Genomic DNA, 17,377 nt, shown 5'->3' on the forward strand with positions numbered 1-17,377 from the left:
GAATTGGGAAAAAGGGGGCGTGGAACCTCCCATTCTAATGGAATCTTTGGTACTACATAACTTTGAAGGTATACATGCCAGAACATTGAAATTCAGTAAGGAACTATTTGAGGTCAATCCTTAACACCACCAAGAAAATATGGAATTGGGAAAAAGGGGGCGTGGCACCTCCCATACAAATGGAATATATTATACTGCATATATCTGGATGTCGTAATGGTAGGATAATTAAAATTGGTAAGGAGCTATGTGACGTTAAGTCCTTAAACCTCCAGTAAAATGTGGAATGGGGAAAAACTATGGTTGCCGTTGAGTTTAGCTGTTATGCCTTTTGGAAGTTTAGTAATCTGCCGCTGTTAAAAAAATTGTTTAGCTTCAGTCTATCTGCATCTTCTATAAAACTCAAATTCTGTGTGTGTGTGTTCCCTATGAAAACGTGTTTGCTATACTTCGATCATCACCAAATTTTGGCTCGAGGTTCCCTCGATCAAGACGAAAGTTTTTCATATTTCAGAATTAAGAATTTTAAATTTAAATGTTTTTGTTTTTTGGCTATGCGAAAGAACTATCTTAGCTCCCAAAAATGATCATGTTAACCAAATCAATGATCGCTTTCAAAACCAATTTCCGGGTGAAGTGACGAAATATAAATCGATCGACACAGTTACAGATGAAGATAAAATTGTGAATTATCCAAATGAATTTCTATACTCCTTAGAACCAAAAGGAATGCCTGCGCATATATCAACTTTGAAAATTGGCTCACCAGTCATGCTTCTTCGGAATGTACTCAAAGCAACAATCATCAGCGGTAAAAGCAATACAAAAATATAAAATAAGATACAATAAGATACAAGAATAAAATGTTTTATCAGAAAATTTCCCCAAATATGCGTACAAAATTCAATTCAATTTACAGAACAATAAATTAAATTATCAACAAGCAAAACAGAAAAAGTAACGCAACATCCATTCGATCTCGGGCGTTACAACGTGCGCCTGGTAAAGCTAGTATGTATATAAAAATGTTATGTTAAGTGACGAACTGCTGGGCTGGGACGTGTGGTCGCGAAAACAATGTTATATGTATAAAAAGTGGGTGTGATGGGAGATAAGTGCCAAAAAACCCATATACCAAATTTCAATATGTTATCTCTATATTTACTCAAGTTATCGTGATCACATACAGCCGACCGGACATGGCTAAATTAATTCATTTTTCCAATCTCAGCATTTTGATTTATGGAAGTCTATATTTATATCGATTCGTTAATGCCGTTACGATCAACCGGTATGGTAATAATAAGTTAATATAATCTGTAGGCAAAGCACGCTGATTATAATAATATGCATTGCAGCGTAACACAAAACACCCTCACGGGATGCGTTCCGATTACGAAGCGCAATGTGAATAAACAAAAAATTGTCATAAAAGTCGTATCTTCACTTGATCGCTCTGTTATATCGTTCAACCCGGGTATAAATGTACATAAGAGTTTGCCCACACACGAAAAGCAGCAATAAATGTAGGGGAAGATCCATAGCAAGCTCAAGATGCATCGCACCAGTACTCATATAAATGAAACTGCAGATGTAAGTGTAATGGACAACGGTAATCAGCGCAATTACATTTTTACAATATAACAATATTGCCCAAGTCATCCACCTCAGATTGCTCAACTTATTTGCAGTGCAATACACTTTCGGTATTTCGATATTGGATACCTACTGACCTACTTAACGGTCAGCATATGCGAACTCAGGTTACCCTTGTCCATTCACACCAATCATTGACTTAGTCATAAAAATTACATACCTTTTAGCTTTAAGTTATAAATAAAAGAACATATTAAATAAAGTCAGTTTTTGATTTGCTACAAGCCAAAGCAACGTGTTTCACTCCACATGGCGACTGTGACATGTGACTCCGAACATTGTGACTTTATTAAACGGCGAACGATGTTAATCACTCACATGCAGGATCTACAGACAATGTCCTGAAATTTCCGTCGTGTTGCCAAATGTAGTGAAAAAAAAATCCTTTTATATATACAAAAAGTGAATACAGTGCGAAAAAAAGCGTTTAAAATGACTTGGTGGAAACCAGTTCTTACAACTATTATGAAAGCCATAACCGCCTACGAAATAGGAAAGGAAACCAATACAGAAAGTAACATTGAGAAAAAAAAATATCGCAAAATACAACGACGATTTACACGTAAAACTAGATAAAACGAACTACAATATAGGGCCAGTCAGCGCCACTGAACTTTTATTAATAATGGCCCTATTAACCATGATGTACATATTAATTAAATATTATGTGAATAAAATAAAACGGGAAATCCGGAACGGGTCACAACAAATATAATTACAAAACTAATAACACAGAATATAAAATAAAAGTACACTTAGAGTTCAAGCAAATTGATACAAACAAAATGTGGTCCAAACTTTATCGGGCAACACCAAATGTGGAACAATAAAAACAAATCATCAACTACAAATTCGACAACCTTGAGAGCTGCTTAAATTAATGGCCCCAATTCAAACTTTTTCTGGCAACACCAAATGTGGAACAGCAACAACAAATCATCAACAACAAATCCGGTAACCTGGAGAGCTGTTTAAGTAGGTAATATATAATTAACCTTCATCTGCTCTTAAAGAAGTTACGTTTCTGACGTTCCTGCGTCGTTTTCGACGCATATGTAGTTATTCAAATTTTTTAACATATAAAATGAATTTAAGTACGCAATAACTTTTGCAAAATTGTGATTTTCTTTATTTATTTTACAAAAAGTAGTCATTTTTATTTTCAAGAATTATTAGGCAAGCTTATTTTCGATACATTTAATGCATATGTTCCTATTGTGAATGGTCTTGCATGCCCCTTTTTTACAGAAGCAGCAAATGGTAGTGTGCATATTATTTTTGGAAGCTTCATTTTTTCCCAGCACATCAAGCACCTTTGTCTGCCTTTTATTTGTTGTGGAACACTTTTTGCTTCAGTAGCTTGTTTAGATGTAACATGTTTAGATGAGGAAGCAATTTCAACTAAATTTGCTGCTGAACTGGTTCTCGGCTTTACAGTTCTATTTTCCATATATGGTGTGGCTAGCGATAATCCTAGTTCCATTAGAAAATTCCTTCGAATAGTTGTTTTCTTGGTACGCTGCCAATCAGGATTAATTTAATTGAAAATTATGAATGCGTTCAAAGCAGATATGTCTATTATATTGGCAAACACAGCCATGGGCCATCGATTAGTTTTCCTCTTGCAACTATAGCATGAAAGCATTTTATCAACTGTATCGACTCCTCCTGTATTAAAAGAAAAACAAACTTGAGTCATCAAAAAAAAAAAAACATATAAATAAGTTTACCATATACGGACCTTTTGTTTTATTATAGTAGTTTATAATAGATGGTAGCCTTTTAGTCCCGTCTTGGACTTCGATAGAGTTGTGCAAAGTACTTTGTAAAATTGTACATTTATTTTTCCTCCCAATGCACAGTGTTTCGTGTAGAACAAGCTAGCTGGACAAAAACAAAGTTCTTATTCCATGAAAAGTGTAATGAGAAATGAAAGAAAATAAACAAAATAACGGGATTTTTGCTTTTTTTTGATATTTCTGCTCATATATATTGAGTAATTGAAGTAAGAAGGCAGGAATGGCCGTAAAATGCATTGATTAATTTGCAAAATTCTTGTTGAATATTAAGCTTCATATTTCTTTTAAGTGAACACTTTTATATAATTTTTTTGATGGATTCTAAGCTCGAAGGTAAGTAAAATTTTTTAATAGTAATCCTTTCACAATTAGAGTATTTTCAATATATTTAACATTCCGTTATTAAGAAGAAAAGGTATTTTTTCTCTATATTTTTAAATTTACGGACAAAAAAGTTACATACATCCGTGGACATCCGGGCTAAATTTTACATATGTTATAGTCGGAAGTATTCTCTAATAGTCGAAAGAAAAAACCATTGCGAATTCTTTGCACATCTATTTAAATTTTTTTTTTTGTAGATTTAGTTATCTCTACATATAAAATAGGATGTATGTACGTACCAGCTCCGACGAGATATTTGAACCTCTAAAGCTGATCTACAAAAAACCAATTCCTAGGTACAGGGAACAAACGCGTAGCCATAAAACACACAAAAATAATCGCGCAAGGTCAACAAGAGCACACCAAAAGCAAAAAGGCGAAGATCACTGACTGCAACCTGCCACAACCTACCGCACCAGTCACCAAGGCATAAAAACAGGTACATACAAAGCAATCCTAATGCAGGTATAACCACACTGGAACGCTACACAAAACAACATTGTTGTTAGCATCTACGCCAATACCTGAATGTAATATAAATACTGCACAACTGAACGATCAACGACACTTAAGATGGCAGCACAACAATCATGAACTATTCACCCTGTCGGAAAATCAACAACGCAAAGCAGTTTAGTTATAACCGTACCTAGAACGGAGTTTATTGACATTTGGGTTCAACATTCGAAGGAAACCAGATATAAAGAATTATTTAGTTTTGTTGTACTTAAGTACGATTTAAGCGAAGCAGCCGAGTATTCGATAAAAAGTTTAAGCTTACAAATATCGGCAGATTCGTCGAAGCTGGATCAAAAGTGGAACACTTCTGGAAGACATAAAGAGCGATTTTTGAATAAAAACTGGGAGTGACTTTCGGGTCCAGACTTCACATTTACAATAACGGTGGATTCAAAGTTGCTATCAGACCAGCCAACCACTTCTCCAGGTAACCTCGGCCCCGGAAGACGAAAGAAGGACTTTGTTAGCTGCAGTGAAAAAACCAAACGCCGTCGAGTGGATGACCTCTTGCAATCTAGAAGTCCTGGTGAATTACTTTATGCGGCAGAAGTATCAACGCGTATGTCCGGCAACATAAATGTTGCTAACATTATAAAAAAATCACAGGAAACCACTCAAATATCTGGAACAAAGATGACATGTGAGCCAGATGCAATATGCTTGAGCAATGTAGAAGCTTTAGCATACTACGTAGATAGCAAGTCGAAGACTCATAGGTACAAAACGACTCGGAAGTGGAGCATCAAGGCAGGCCATAAAGTTTATCCATCATTTTATAGTCTAAGAAAAGCTAAGGCAGAATGCTATCCAAATGAAATTGATGTGGGTGAAATACGTGCGGAAATTAAAGTCCAGTCCGTATTAGATAAAACTGTTGAGCGTTTAGTTTTAGCAAATCAAGAAATTTTTGTTAGTTTATTACCTACAAACTTGACGTATACTTTAATCAGCAAGTGGGGTTGCGATTGAAGCTCTGACCATAGTACATATAAGCAAAAGTTTACATGCAGTTCTGACACTGATGAGTTTTTGTTTATATTTTCTTTCGTTCCTCTTCAATTACAGGATGAAAAAGGCAACATTGTCTGGCAGAATCCTCGACCTTCTTCTACCATGTATTGTCGTCCAATTAAATTTATTTTTTCTAAACAAACAAAAGATAACCAACCCTATAACTTTTTGTTGGATCAGGTTTTATTTAATTTAAATCTATTGTCTTTTCTACTTTGTATGATACTTTACTTTTAAAAGCTTTTGTAATAAGTAATTTCCACATAATTAATTTAAATATTTACATTGTTATTATTATTATTGTAATTCACTTTTACATTCCTGACTGGTACTATAAAATAATTTTGTAAAAATTGTAGTGCCAGGATAAATACTCAAATAAATACAAAACATGTATGGACATATGTACAATCACTCACATAAATAAGTAGACACCCCTTTTAGGACAAATCTAACAGTTTTCGCTTTCGCAAATTTATTTTAACTAATTTCCCATAAGAATGCTATCCAAATGAAATTGATGTGGGTGAAATACGTGCGGAAATTAAAGTCCAGTCCGTATTAGATAAAACTGTTGAGCCTTTAGTTTTAGCAAATCAAGAAGTTTTTGTTAGTTTATTACCTACAAACTTGACGTATACTTTAATCAGCAAGTGGGGTTGCGATGGAAGCTCTGACTATAGTACATATAAGCAAAAGTTTACATGCAGTTCTGACACTGATGAGTTTTTGTTTATATTTTCTTTCGTTCCTCTTCAATTACAGGATGAAAAAGGTAACATTGTCTGGCAGAATCCTCGACCTTCTTCTACCATGTATTTTCGTCCAATTAAATTTATTTTTTCTAAACAAACAAAAGATAACCAACCCTATAACTTTTTGTTGGATCAGGTTTTATTTAATTTAAATCTATTGTCTTTTCTACTTTGTATGATACTTTACTTTTAAAAGCTTTTGTAAAAAGTAATTTCCACATAATTAATTTAAATATTTACATTGTTATTATTATTATTGTAATTCACTTTTACATTCCTGACTGGTACTATAAAATAATTTTGTAAAAATTGTAGTGCCAGGATAAATACTCAAATAAATACAAAACATGTATGGACATATGTACAATCACTCACATAAATAAGTAGACACCCCTTTTAGGACAAATCTTACAGTTTTCGCTTTCGCAAATTTATTTTAACTAATTTCCCATAAGAAAATGTGTCACGATCTATAACAAAAACTAAATTATATTTAACAAATGTTTGAAAAATTCGACGAATTTTCATATTTTAACTTATTTTCCATAAGAAAATTTGTCACGATCTATAACAAAACCTAAATTATATTTAAAAAATGTTTGAAGAATTCGACGAATTTTTATAAAAAATTTTAATTTTTTTCCGAATTTTTAGAATTTTTTAGAGTATTGAGATTTGTAGTCCATTCAATTTAAGTACAATAAAGTAATATTCTTGACTCCTTTAAATTTTTTTGGATCTATGTCACTGTATATGAAATAAGCAAATGTATGCATATGAAGTAAAATTTTGGAAACAAATAAAAAAAGAACATATGGCTGAAAAAAATGACGTAGTTGTAATAAATGACTGCATATGAAACGGAAAATCTCATAAAATAATTTTGTCCAGCTAGCTTGTTCTACACGAAACACTGTGCAATGTAAGAAACAAGTGCAGTATTATTTGTGAATGCGAATGTTGACTTGAACAATGGTAGGTTTTTGCATTTTAGGAGAATTGGAGGGATCGATGTCTTATTTTTTCTCATAGTTCCCACCATTGTAATACCTCTTGCTAATAATTCCTGGCCGAGGCCATATGAGGAAAAAAATTATCCATTGTCACGTTGTGACCTTTCAACCCAGAAACCATATCCAAAACAACTCGTTGACCCTGATTTTTTTCGCATGTGCTCACACCGGCTGGTTTACCCAAATATGGCTGAATTTTTCTTACGTAGCAACTTTCAGAGCAGACACACAACCAAAACTTGATTCCATATTTTTCTGGTTTGGAAGGCATATACTGCCGAAACTTGCAACGGCCTTTGAAACCTAGTAGCTGCTCATCAACAGTTACACATTCGTGTGGGTTGTAATAGTCTGCTAATAGATCTGACCATTTTTCAAATACCTCTCTGATGGGAGCAAACTTATCTGCAGACGTTTGCTGTCTGCGACTCATAGCATCATCAAAACGAAGTACTTGCGTTACATATTGGAATGTATTTTTTGACATTATAGCTCTAAAATTCGGCCGACCATACTGTGCATCGAATAAATCTACCAATGTTTCATTTTTAGATCTACAAATTGATTTGTAAATTTTGTTTATAACATTATTCAATAAAAAATTGCTAATACCTATACACGCCAGCTAAAATCAAAATGCCAATATATGCTTGAAGTAAAGAGTAATCAATTTCCATGCAGTCTTCACCATGGTTAGCTCTAGCAAATGCATTTGTATGCTTTAGAATAATATTTTCCAGATGTGGTGGTAAAAAAAGGAGAAACGAATCTTTTATATTGCTAACACGAGCTTTAGAATATCGAGTAACTCCAGGTAACAGATTGATAATATTCTCACTTCTGAGTCTACCATTGTGCTGCTGAAAAGGTTCTGCCTGCCATATTGTTCCATCTTTCGAAAGGTACAATGGATCACCGTTTGAAGCAGTACCAATGCCATCACTTCTAGCATATCGAGTATTATTATCCTCTTCGCATTCACTACCATCCAAAAAAGTTTCACTTTCACTACCTCCTGACATATTAAGCATACAATCATCACTTATGTATATCGGAGAGGCTGCAGCTATCTTCATCACTTTGATTGATAAGAGCTCCTATTTCCTCACTCGACAAATATTTCGGTTGACACATATTATTTATTTCGTGAGTTTCTTTTATTTTATATAAAATTTCACAAACTAATCACAAACACCTTCTTCACTTGCAAAAATGACATTTGAAACTAACTTTCCCGCCAAAAAACATATGTTTTCCCATATGCGTCGAAACCGACGCATGAGGGTTACCAACGTAACTTTTTGAATAAATCCCAAGAAAAACTAATTTTTGTATCCAAAACCAATTTGAAATGTGTAAAGAACTGTTATTTACAAAGTCAAGAAAAATAAATAATTTTGAGCCAATTTTTTTCACAAAAATGCAAAAAATATATTGGTTTTGCGTCGATTTCGACACAAAGAGCAGATGAAGGTTAAAATAGTAATTCCATTGTAATGTCGCAATAATAGTAAAATAAAAAGTTAAATGTAATAGTTAGTATACAATGGGAAGAGATTTTAAAGGAAATTTAACCTCTAAGCAAAGAGTTTAGACAGTCATACAAATGTATGACACAAAAAAGGGCTATTAAAGTGGAAACTATAGAAAAGCATACAAAAATGTTAATAGAGAAATTTAACAGGGTTAGAGCCATACTACACAGGCATTACGATAGGTACACCTCCCAACACAGAGAATCAGCACACCAGATATTCCTAAAACTAAGGGACCAATTACTAAAAGCCTTCCAACGGCATAAAATAAATATTAAAATTCCACTTACATTACGCTGTGAAGTTGACAGCAACATTGAGGACACAGATGTAAATGAGGCAGACGAGGGTGAATTAGAAAAGAAAGAAACGGAAAACTATCGAAGGAAGAACAAAATCGACATAATGGCTACCACAGTTTTAAGTTTAGGAGAAAAGATTCTGCCCGAATTCGATGGAAAACCAGAATATTTGAACAGATTTATCGATGCCATAAATTTGGTGGAAGCAGTGGCTGTGCAACTAGTCAATACTAAATTGGCTGGCGACGCACGGCAATTAATAACCAACGAGGATACACTAACTAAATTTATTGATAAACTGTAATATGCAGTGAAAGGTGAGTCGACTGAATTGATAACAGCAAAATTTTGAACATAAAACAAGGTAGTAAAACGGCGAACCAATTCGCTGACCAGATAAATACACTGTGTACTAAACTTGAGGGAGCTATATTTCTGAGGGTCTAAGTGGTGAACTGGCTCAAAAGTACACTACCCAAGTATCAGTAAAAGCTCTATATAAAAATTCCAATTACGAAAAAATAAAATTAATTATGGAAAGTGGCCAGTTCGCTAACAGAAACGATGCTATCGCGAAATTTATCAGTACAAGCACCGACTCCCCCACCAATAACATCATGTTTTATCACAATAATTATAGTTCTCCCCAAGGTTACAATCGTGGGCAAGGACGTGGCCGCGGCCATTATAATCATAACAATAATCTTGGTGGCAGTTATAATGGAGTAGGGTCAACCAGCGCAACCGTAGTTATAAAAATAATGACTACCGAAGTTATAACAATAATGACTACCGAAATAGAACTGGCCAACGCCGACAAGTACGAGTTACAACACAAGAATCGGGAAACTCCGACGCCCCCTGCCTGCTACGCAGGGGGATCACACTCAAATATAGGAGCAAATGAATTTTTTATTTGTTATTAAATATGAGCAGCTTCTCTTGTTTCTCGACCTCAATAACAATAAATAAGCAAACCTTTTTAATAGACACAGGCGTGGATATCTCTATAATTATGGACGACGTAATAATGGAAAGTGCTGAAATTAACACCAACCTAACCACATCCATCAATGGTGTAGGTGAAGGTACAATAATATCCAAAGGTAGCGATAACGGTAACCTCATTATAGACAATTATTGGCTCAATAATAACTTCCAAGTAGTAGATCATAGTTTTCCGGTACCCTGCAACGTAATACTGGGTTTAAATCTTAATAAAAAGTATAACTACGTACTAGATTATAGTGGTAAAATAATGCCAGAAAATTGTTTGTTAATATGACATACAGTACCCCCAATTACATCTTTTCCTTGACAGCAAGATCAGAAGTCGTTAAAGAAATACAAATAAACTCGAAGGAAGATAACTTAGTCATACCAAATCAAGAAATTCAAAAAGGAATTTTCATTGCAAATACGCTAATATCAACCAAAAAAGCATTTGTAAGGCTCTTAAATACGACCGATAAAGAGGTGTCAGTAAAAAGTTTAAATTTAAAATCCGAAAGTCTATCCAACTATCAGATAGTCGAAAATAATTTTGTAAGAACCCCAAACCATAGAAGCGAAGTTTTATCGAAACTCAGTAAAAGTTTTCCAGAATTTGTTAAAGATAAACTAAGGAACCTATGCCAGGAATATATAGACATATTTGCTATGGACTCGGATAAAATAACTTCAAACAATTTTTATAAACAGAAACTGAAATTAAAAGACACAACGCCAGTCTACATAAAAAATTATAGGATACCACATTCACAGAAAGAGGAAATAATTAAGCAAGTAGACAAATTAATTGAGGATGATATCGTTGAGCCATCTGTGTCAGAGTACAATAGTCCGGTTTTACTCGTACCCAAAAAATATCTACCAAACTCCTCCGAAATACGATGGAGATTGGTCAATGACTATAGGCAAATAAATAAAAAATTAGTAGCTGACAAATACCCACTGCCTTGGATCGACGATATCTTAGACCAACTGGGAAGAGCGAGATATTTCTCATGCCTAGATCTCATGTCCGGATTTCATCAGATCGAGTTGGAAAAGGAATCGAGAGATATTACGTCGTTCTCAACAAGCCAGGGCTTTTTCAGGTTCAAACGGTTGCCCTTTGGCTTGAAAGTAGCTCCAAATTCATTTCAGCGTATGATGTCATTGGCTTTTTCAGGACTGTCTCCTTCTCAAGTTTTTCTGTACATGGACGACTTAGTTGTCATCGGTTGTTCAGAGAAACATATACTCAATAACTTAAAAGAGGTTTTGACATTTGCAGAAAATGTAATTTAAAGCTGCACCCAGATAAGTGTACATTTTTTAGCCATGAAGTAACTTACCTGGGGCACAAATGCACAGCAAACGGTATATTGCCTGATGAAACAAAATATGAGGCAATAAAAAACTACCGAACGCCGAAAAATGCCGATGAGGCAAGACGGTTCGTGGCCTTTTGTAATTATTATAGACGCTTCATTAAAAACTTTGCTCACTGTTCAACGCACCTCTCAAAACTAACAAGGAAAAATTCTGTTTTCATATGGACCAAGGAGTGTGACGAAGCATTCCAATATCTAAAAAGCTCACTCTTAAAACCGCCCTTGCTCCAATACCAAGATTTTAAAAAATTATTTTGCATCACTACTGACGCCAGCAAAGAAGCCTGTGGTACCATATTGAGCCAAGAATACAATGGTATACAACTACCAGTTGCTTATGCATCACGAGCGTGATAAGTCGACAATAGAACAAGAACTAGCGGCTATACACTGGGCAATCAACTTTTTCAGACCCTATATTTATGGTACGAAATTTCGGATCAAAAGTGATCATAAACCACTTATTTACCTTTTTGCCATGGAAAACCCATCTTCCAAACTCACTAGAATGCGACTTGACCTTGAAGAATTTGACTTCGATGTCGAGTATATTAAAGGTAGAGATAATTGTGGTGCGGACGCCTTATCTCGCATTGATTTCGGACAAATCAAACGAATAAAGGAAGAAAATTCAACAAATGTCTTAGCAGCTAAAACACTATCACAGACTAAACAAACGGAATTACAAAATGAAGACGCTACTTTAACTGACACAATTTGCGACACGCCTAAAGTAGAAGTTTATAATAAATTTTCGTACGATTTTTCAAAAAGGATACCACGAATAAAATCAGATATACAGTATAATAAAAATAATGAGATCTCTAATTTTCAAATTTATGCGCATTTAAAACATAAAAAGCTAATTTACTTAATTTTGTGAATGCTAACGAAAAAATGAACTTAGATGAGTTTTTTTCGAGTATTGAAAAAGCAGCCGGCAATCACAATATTAAAAAGTTGGAAAGGCCAAAAAATGATATACTTTTTAATATATATATGTATTTTTAGTATTTCTTATGCTTTTTCTAATTCAGATGAACTGTTGTAAATGAACGAATTTGCATGCTTTAGGGTGGTTATAACTCAGGATTCGTTCATTTACCGCAGTGCAACGTTTTCCTGGAAAATTTAAAAGGTAAATAATTAATATTTTTGTTAAGTTAAGATTGATTTTAAATATGGAAAATGTATTGCAAAATTTAGAATCAGTTTTAAGTGAGCGGTTTTATTAAAAAAAAAATTAGTAATAATACTTTTAAAGATATGTAAATATATAAAGCTAAACGCAAGTAATAGATATACATAATTTTAATTTTATTTTATAATTTTTTTTCCATAGCATAATTACAATCCACTTATTTATTTAATTTTTACTATTCTATTTTTGTGAACAATCTTATTGGCTTTAGTAATTTCATCATAAATTGTAACATTAGGGCCATCTATTTCCTTTATTATGTATGAGCCTTGATATATATTTTCATGTTTATCTTTCGGTCCTTTTTCTACTAAAACTTTATCATTTATATTAGTTTCTAAAGGTCTAGCTGTTTTATCATGCAATTCTTTATTTCTAATTTTATGTTTATTAATTAAATCTATAGCCATTTTATGAGATTTTTGCATTCTAAATTTTAATTCTTTTGCGTAATTTTCTACATTATATATCGGATCAATTTGTTCTCTTTGGAATTCATCTGGCAAAGTAGATTTTCTGCCAAATATTAGTTCAAAAGGAGACAATTTATTGTCAAAAACCGAGCTAGTTGTAGTATTGTGTAAAAACGTGAATTATTTTAAATATGTATCCCAATCTGAATACGTTTCATTTAGATAAGCACGTAAGTATTCGTTAAAGACTCTATGATTTCTTTCAACAATACCAACAGTTTCATGGTGGTAAGTTGTTGAGAAATCATGATTAATATTTAAAAGTTTTGTCAGCTCAGAGAATAATTAATTTTTGTACTCGGTGCCTAAATGAGATCTAATTGCTCTCATGGTTCCATAAGTTAATATGAAACCTTCAAAAATAGCACATGCAATTGTTTTTGCCGATTTGCCTGGTACGGCTATCGTCACCAAATATTTTGATAAATCACAAATCATAGTAACAGCGAACTTGTTACCATATTCGGATTCTGGAATTGGGCCTATTGTATCGAAAATTACTATGTCAAATGGTTTACAGGGTGTTGGAGTCAGGACAAGATTCTCCTTTGTTTTTGGCTTAACTTTATTTAAAAGGCATTTACTGCACCTTTTTACAAATTTCGCTATATCACGCGTCATGTTTTTCCAGTAATATTTTGTTCTTAATTTTGCATATATATATAATTTTGTACCGCAACGACGGCCTAAAAGTGGGTCCTCGTGATAAATGGTCATACGTTTTTGTTTTTGTTCTGTTTCTGTTACAGTTTCTACAGGGTCCGTTAATATTATTTCTAATGAATATTGAATTTTATTTCCGCTGACTTTAAAGTTCGTAATTGAAAAGTTATTAAAAAGTATATCATTTTTTGGCCATTCTAACTTTATTATATTGTGATTGCCGGCTGCTTTTTCAAGCCTCGAAAGTAACTCATCTAAATTCGTTATTTCGTTAACAGTCACAGTCAAATTGGAGATCTCTTTATTTATTATTATATTGTATAGTTGGTTTTACTCGCTGTATCTTTTTGAAAAATCATAAGAAAATTTATCATAACTTTTACTGAATTATCGTTGGAATTGCCCTCATCATCGGACCTGTGTTTAAAGTCAGGGTAATATTATTGAAAATTATTATTTTCAAGAAAAAAGTTTCTGTAAATTAGGTAAATATTTTATACATCCGAGTGATATCTGTAAATTCGGTTAATATTTGTCGCATTTGGTATAAATTTTTATTGAATTCTAAGTCTGATACATTTTATCGAATTAAAATATACGGGAGTATAAAAAAAGTTTTTTATATCGCGGACGCACCGCTTTCTTTAAAAAATTTAAATGAATGAAAATGTTTTAATATTTTCATATTAAATTGAGGTACTTTATATATAGAGGCAAAAATCTCATTTTATGGCATATAAAAAAATTGGTTAGTTCAGGATTTTGTGCAAATGGTCTACATTGTCAATCAAAACAAAATCTAAAAAAGGTTTTTAAATGAAAAAGAAAAATTGTTTCCAATATCAAATATATTTAAAAAAAATTTTTTTTTTTGTATTTGCAACCACGCATTTCTGTAAATGTTTCTTAAATGAGGCTTAAAAAGGATTTGCTGTGATAAGCGATATTATTCAATAAATAAAATTTTTTTTAAATCTAATTTAAATGTTTAGAAGTATTTAAGTTGTGAAATGTAAATTGTAAATGTTTTCCAAGAGAACGATAAATTCAATATTAAATTTTTAATATATTTGGAGTTTTCCAAAAGCATTTTGTATTATAAAAGTACAATAATTTATTGAAATAGAAAAGTTTATCGTTTAAAAGCATTAGAAAAATATTTACATAAAAAATCTTTGTTTTAGCCAAATTTTTCGCTTACGATGAAAATAAGACATATTTAACAAGTAAGGAAGGCTAAGTTCGGGTGTAACCGAACATTACATACTCAGCTGAGAGCTATGCAGACAAAATGAGGAAAAATAACCATGTAGGAAAATGAACCTAGGGTAACCATGGAATGTGTTTGTATGACATGTGTATAAAATGGAAGGTATTAAAGAGTATTTTAAGAGGGAGTGGGCTATAGTTCTATAGGTGGACGCCATTTAGTTATATCGGCATAAAGGTGGACCAGGGCTGACTCTAGAATTTGTTTGTACGATATCGGTATCAAATGAAAGGTGTTAATGAGTATTTTAAAAGGGCGTGGGCTTAGTTCTATAGGTGGACGCCTTTTCGAGATATCGCCATAAAGGTGTACCAGGAGTGACTCTAGAATTTGTTTGTACGGTATGGGTATCAAATGAAAGGTGTTAATGAGTATTTTAAAAGGTAGTGGGCCTCAGTTCTATAGCTGGACGCCTTTTCGAGATAAAGCCATAAAGGTGGACCAGGGGTGACTCTAGAATTTGTTTGTACGATATGGGTATCAAATGAAAGGTGTTAATGAGTATTTTAAAAGGGAGTAGGCCTCAGTTCTATAGGTGGACGCCTTTTCGAGATATCGCCATAAAGGTGTACTAGGGGTGACTCTAGAATTTGTTTGTACGGTATGGGTATCAAATGAAAGGTGATAATAAGTATTTTAAAAGGGAGTGGGCCTCACTTCTATAGGTGGACGCCTTTTCCAGATATCGCCATAAAGGTGAACCAGGGGTAACTCTAGAATTTGTTTGTACGATATGGGTATCAAATGAAAGGTGTTAATGAGTATTTTAAAAGGAAGTGGGCCTTAGTTCTATAGGAGTACGCCTTTTCGAGATAAAGCCATAAAGGTGGACCAGGGGTGACTCTAGAATTTGTTTGTACGATATGGGTATCAAATTAAAGGTGTTAATGAGTATTTTAAAAGGGAGTGGGCCTCAGTTCTATAGGTGGACGCCTTTTCGAGATATCGCCATAAAGGTGTACCAGGAGTGACTCTAGAATTTGTTTGTACGGTATGGGTATCAAATGAAAGGTGTTAATGAGTATTTTAAAAGGTAGTGGGCCTCAGTTCTATAGCTGGACGCCTTTTCGAGATAAAGCCATAAAGGTGGACCAGGGGTGACTCTAGAATTTGTTTGTACGATATGGGTATCAAATGAAAGGTGTTAATGAGTATTTTAAAAGGGAGTGGGCCTCAGTTCTATAGGTGGACGCCTTTTCGAGATATCGCCATAAAGGTGTACCAGGGGTGACTCTAGAATTTGTTTGTACGATATGGGTATCAAATGAAAGGTGATAATGAGTATTTTAAAAGAGAGTGGGCCTCACTTCTATAGGTGGACGCCTTTTCGAGATATCGCCATAAAGGTGAACCACGGGTGACTCCAGAATTTGTTTGTACGTTATGGGTATCAAATGAAAGGTGTTAATGAGTATTTTAAAAGGGAGTTGGCCTTAGTTCTATAGGTGTACGCCTTTTCGAGATATCTCCATAAAGGTGGCCCAGGGGTGACTCTAGAATTTGTTTGTACGATATGGGTATCAAATGAAAGGTGTTAATGAGTATATTAAAAGGGAGTGGGCCTTTGTTCTATAGGTGGACGCCTTTTCGAGATATCGCCATAAAGGTGGACCAAGGGTTACTCTAAAATGCGTTTGTACAATATGGATATCAAACGAAAGGTGTTAATGAGTATTTTAAAAGGGAGTCGAACTTAGTTCTATGGGTGGACGCCTTTTCGAGATATCGCCATAAAGGTGGACCAGGGGTGCCTGTAGAATTTTTTTGTACGATATGGGTATCAAATGAAAGGTGTTAATGAGTATTTTAAAAGGGAGTGGGCCTTAGTTCTATAAGTGGACGCCTTTTCGAGATATCGCCATAAAGGTGGACCAGGGGTGCTTATAGAATTTGTTTGTTGATATAGGTATCAAATGAAAGGTGTTAATGAGTATTTTAAAAGGAAGTAGGCCTTAGTTTTATAGGTGGACGCCTTTTCGAGATATCGCCATAAAGGTGGATCAGGGGTGACTCTATAATGTGTTTGTACGATATGGGTATCAAATTAAAGGTATTAATGACGGTTTTAAAAGGGAGTGGTGGTAGTTGTATATGTGAAGGAATTTTCGAGATTTCGACGAAAATATGAACCAGGGTGACCCAGAACATCATCTGTCGGGTACCGCTAATTTATTTATATATGTAATACCACGAACAGTATTCCTGCCAAGATTCCAAGGGCTGCAGAACTTTTTCATTTTCTTCTACTTAATATGGTAGGTGTCACACCCATTTTACAAAGTTTTTTTCTAAAGTTATATTTTGCGTCAATAAACCAATCAAATTACCATATTTCATCCCTTTTTTCGTATTTGGTATAGAATTATGACATTTTTTTAATTTTTCGTAATTTTCGATATCGAAAAGTGGGCGTGGTCA

General features: G+C 33.8%; 1 long non-coding RNA gene across 2 annotated transcripts in view; it reads right to left on the reverse strand.

Moving 5' to 3' along the window:
* Window positions 1-2,823: 2,823 nt before the first annotated feature.
* The window catches only part of LOC137234594 (uncharacterized), a 227,092-nt gene continuing 212,538 nt past the window's right edge, over window positions 2,824-17,377 (reverse strand). The window contains exons 2-3 of one of the 2 annotated variants that reach the window (XR_010947832.1): window positions 3,398-3,536; window positions 2,824-3,324 (exon numbers count right to left, since the gene is read on the reverse strand). This is a non-coding gene — a long non-coding RNA (uncharacterized lncRNA). Of the gene's footprint in view, window positions 3,325-3,397; window positions 3,541-17,377 lie in introns of both variants that reach the window. The other variant, XR_010947831.1, reaches the window with a different exon arrangement.

The sequence above is a fragment of the Eurosta solidaginis genome, chromosome X (assembly GCF_040869045.1).
Source record: "Eurosta solidaginis isolate ZX-2024a chromosome X, ASM4086904v1, whole genome shotgun sequence".
Lineage (NCBI taxonomy): Eukaryota > Metazoa > Arthropoda > Insecta > Diptera > Tephritidae > Eurosta > Eurosta solidaginis.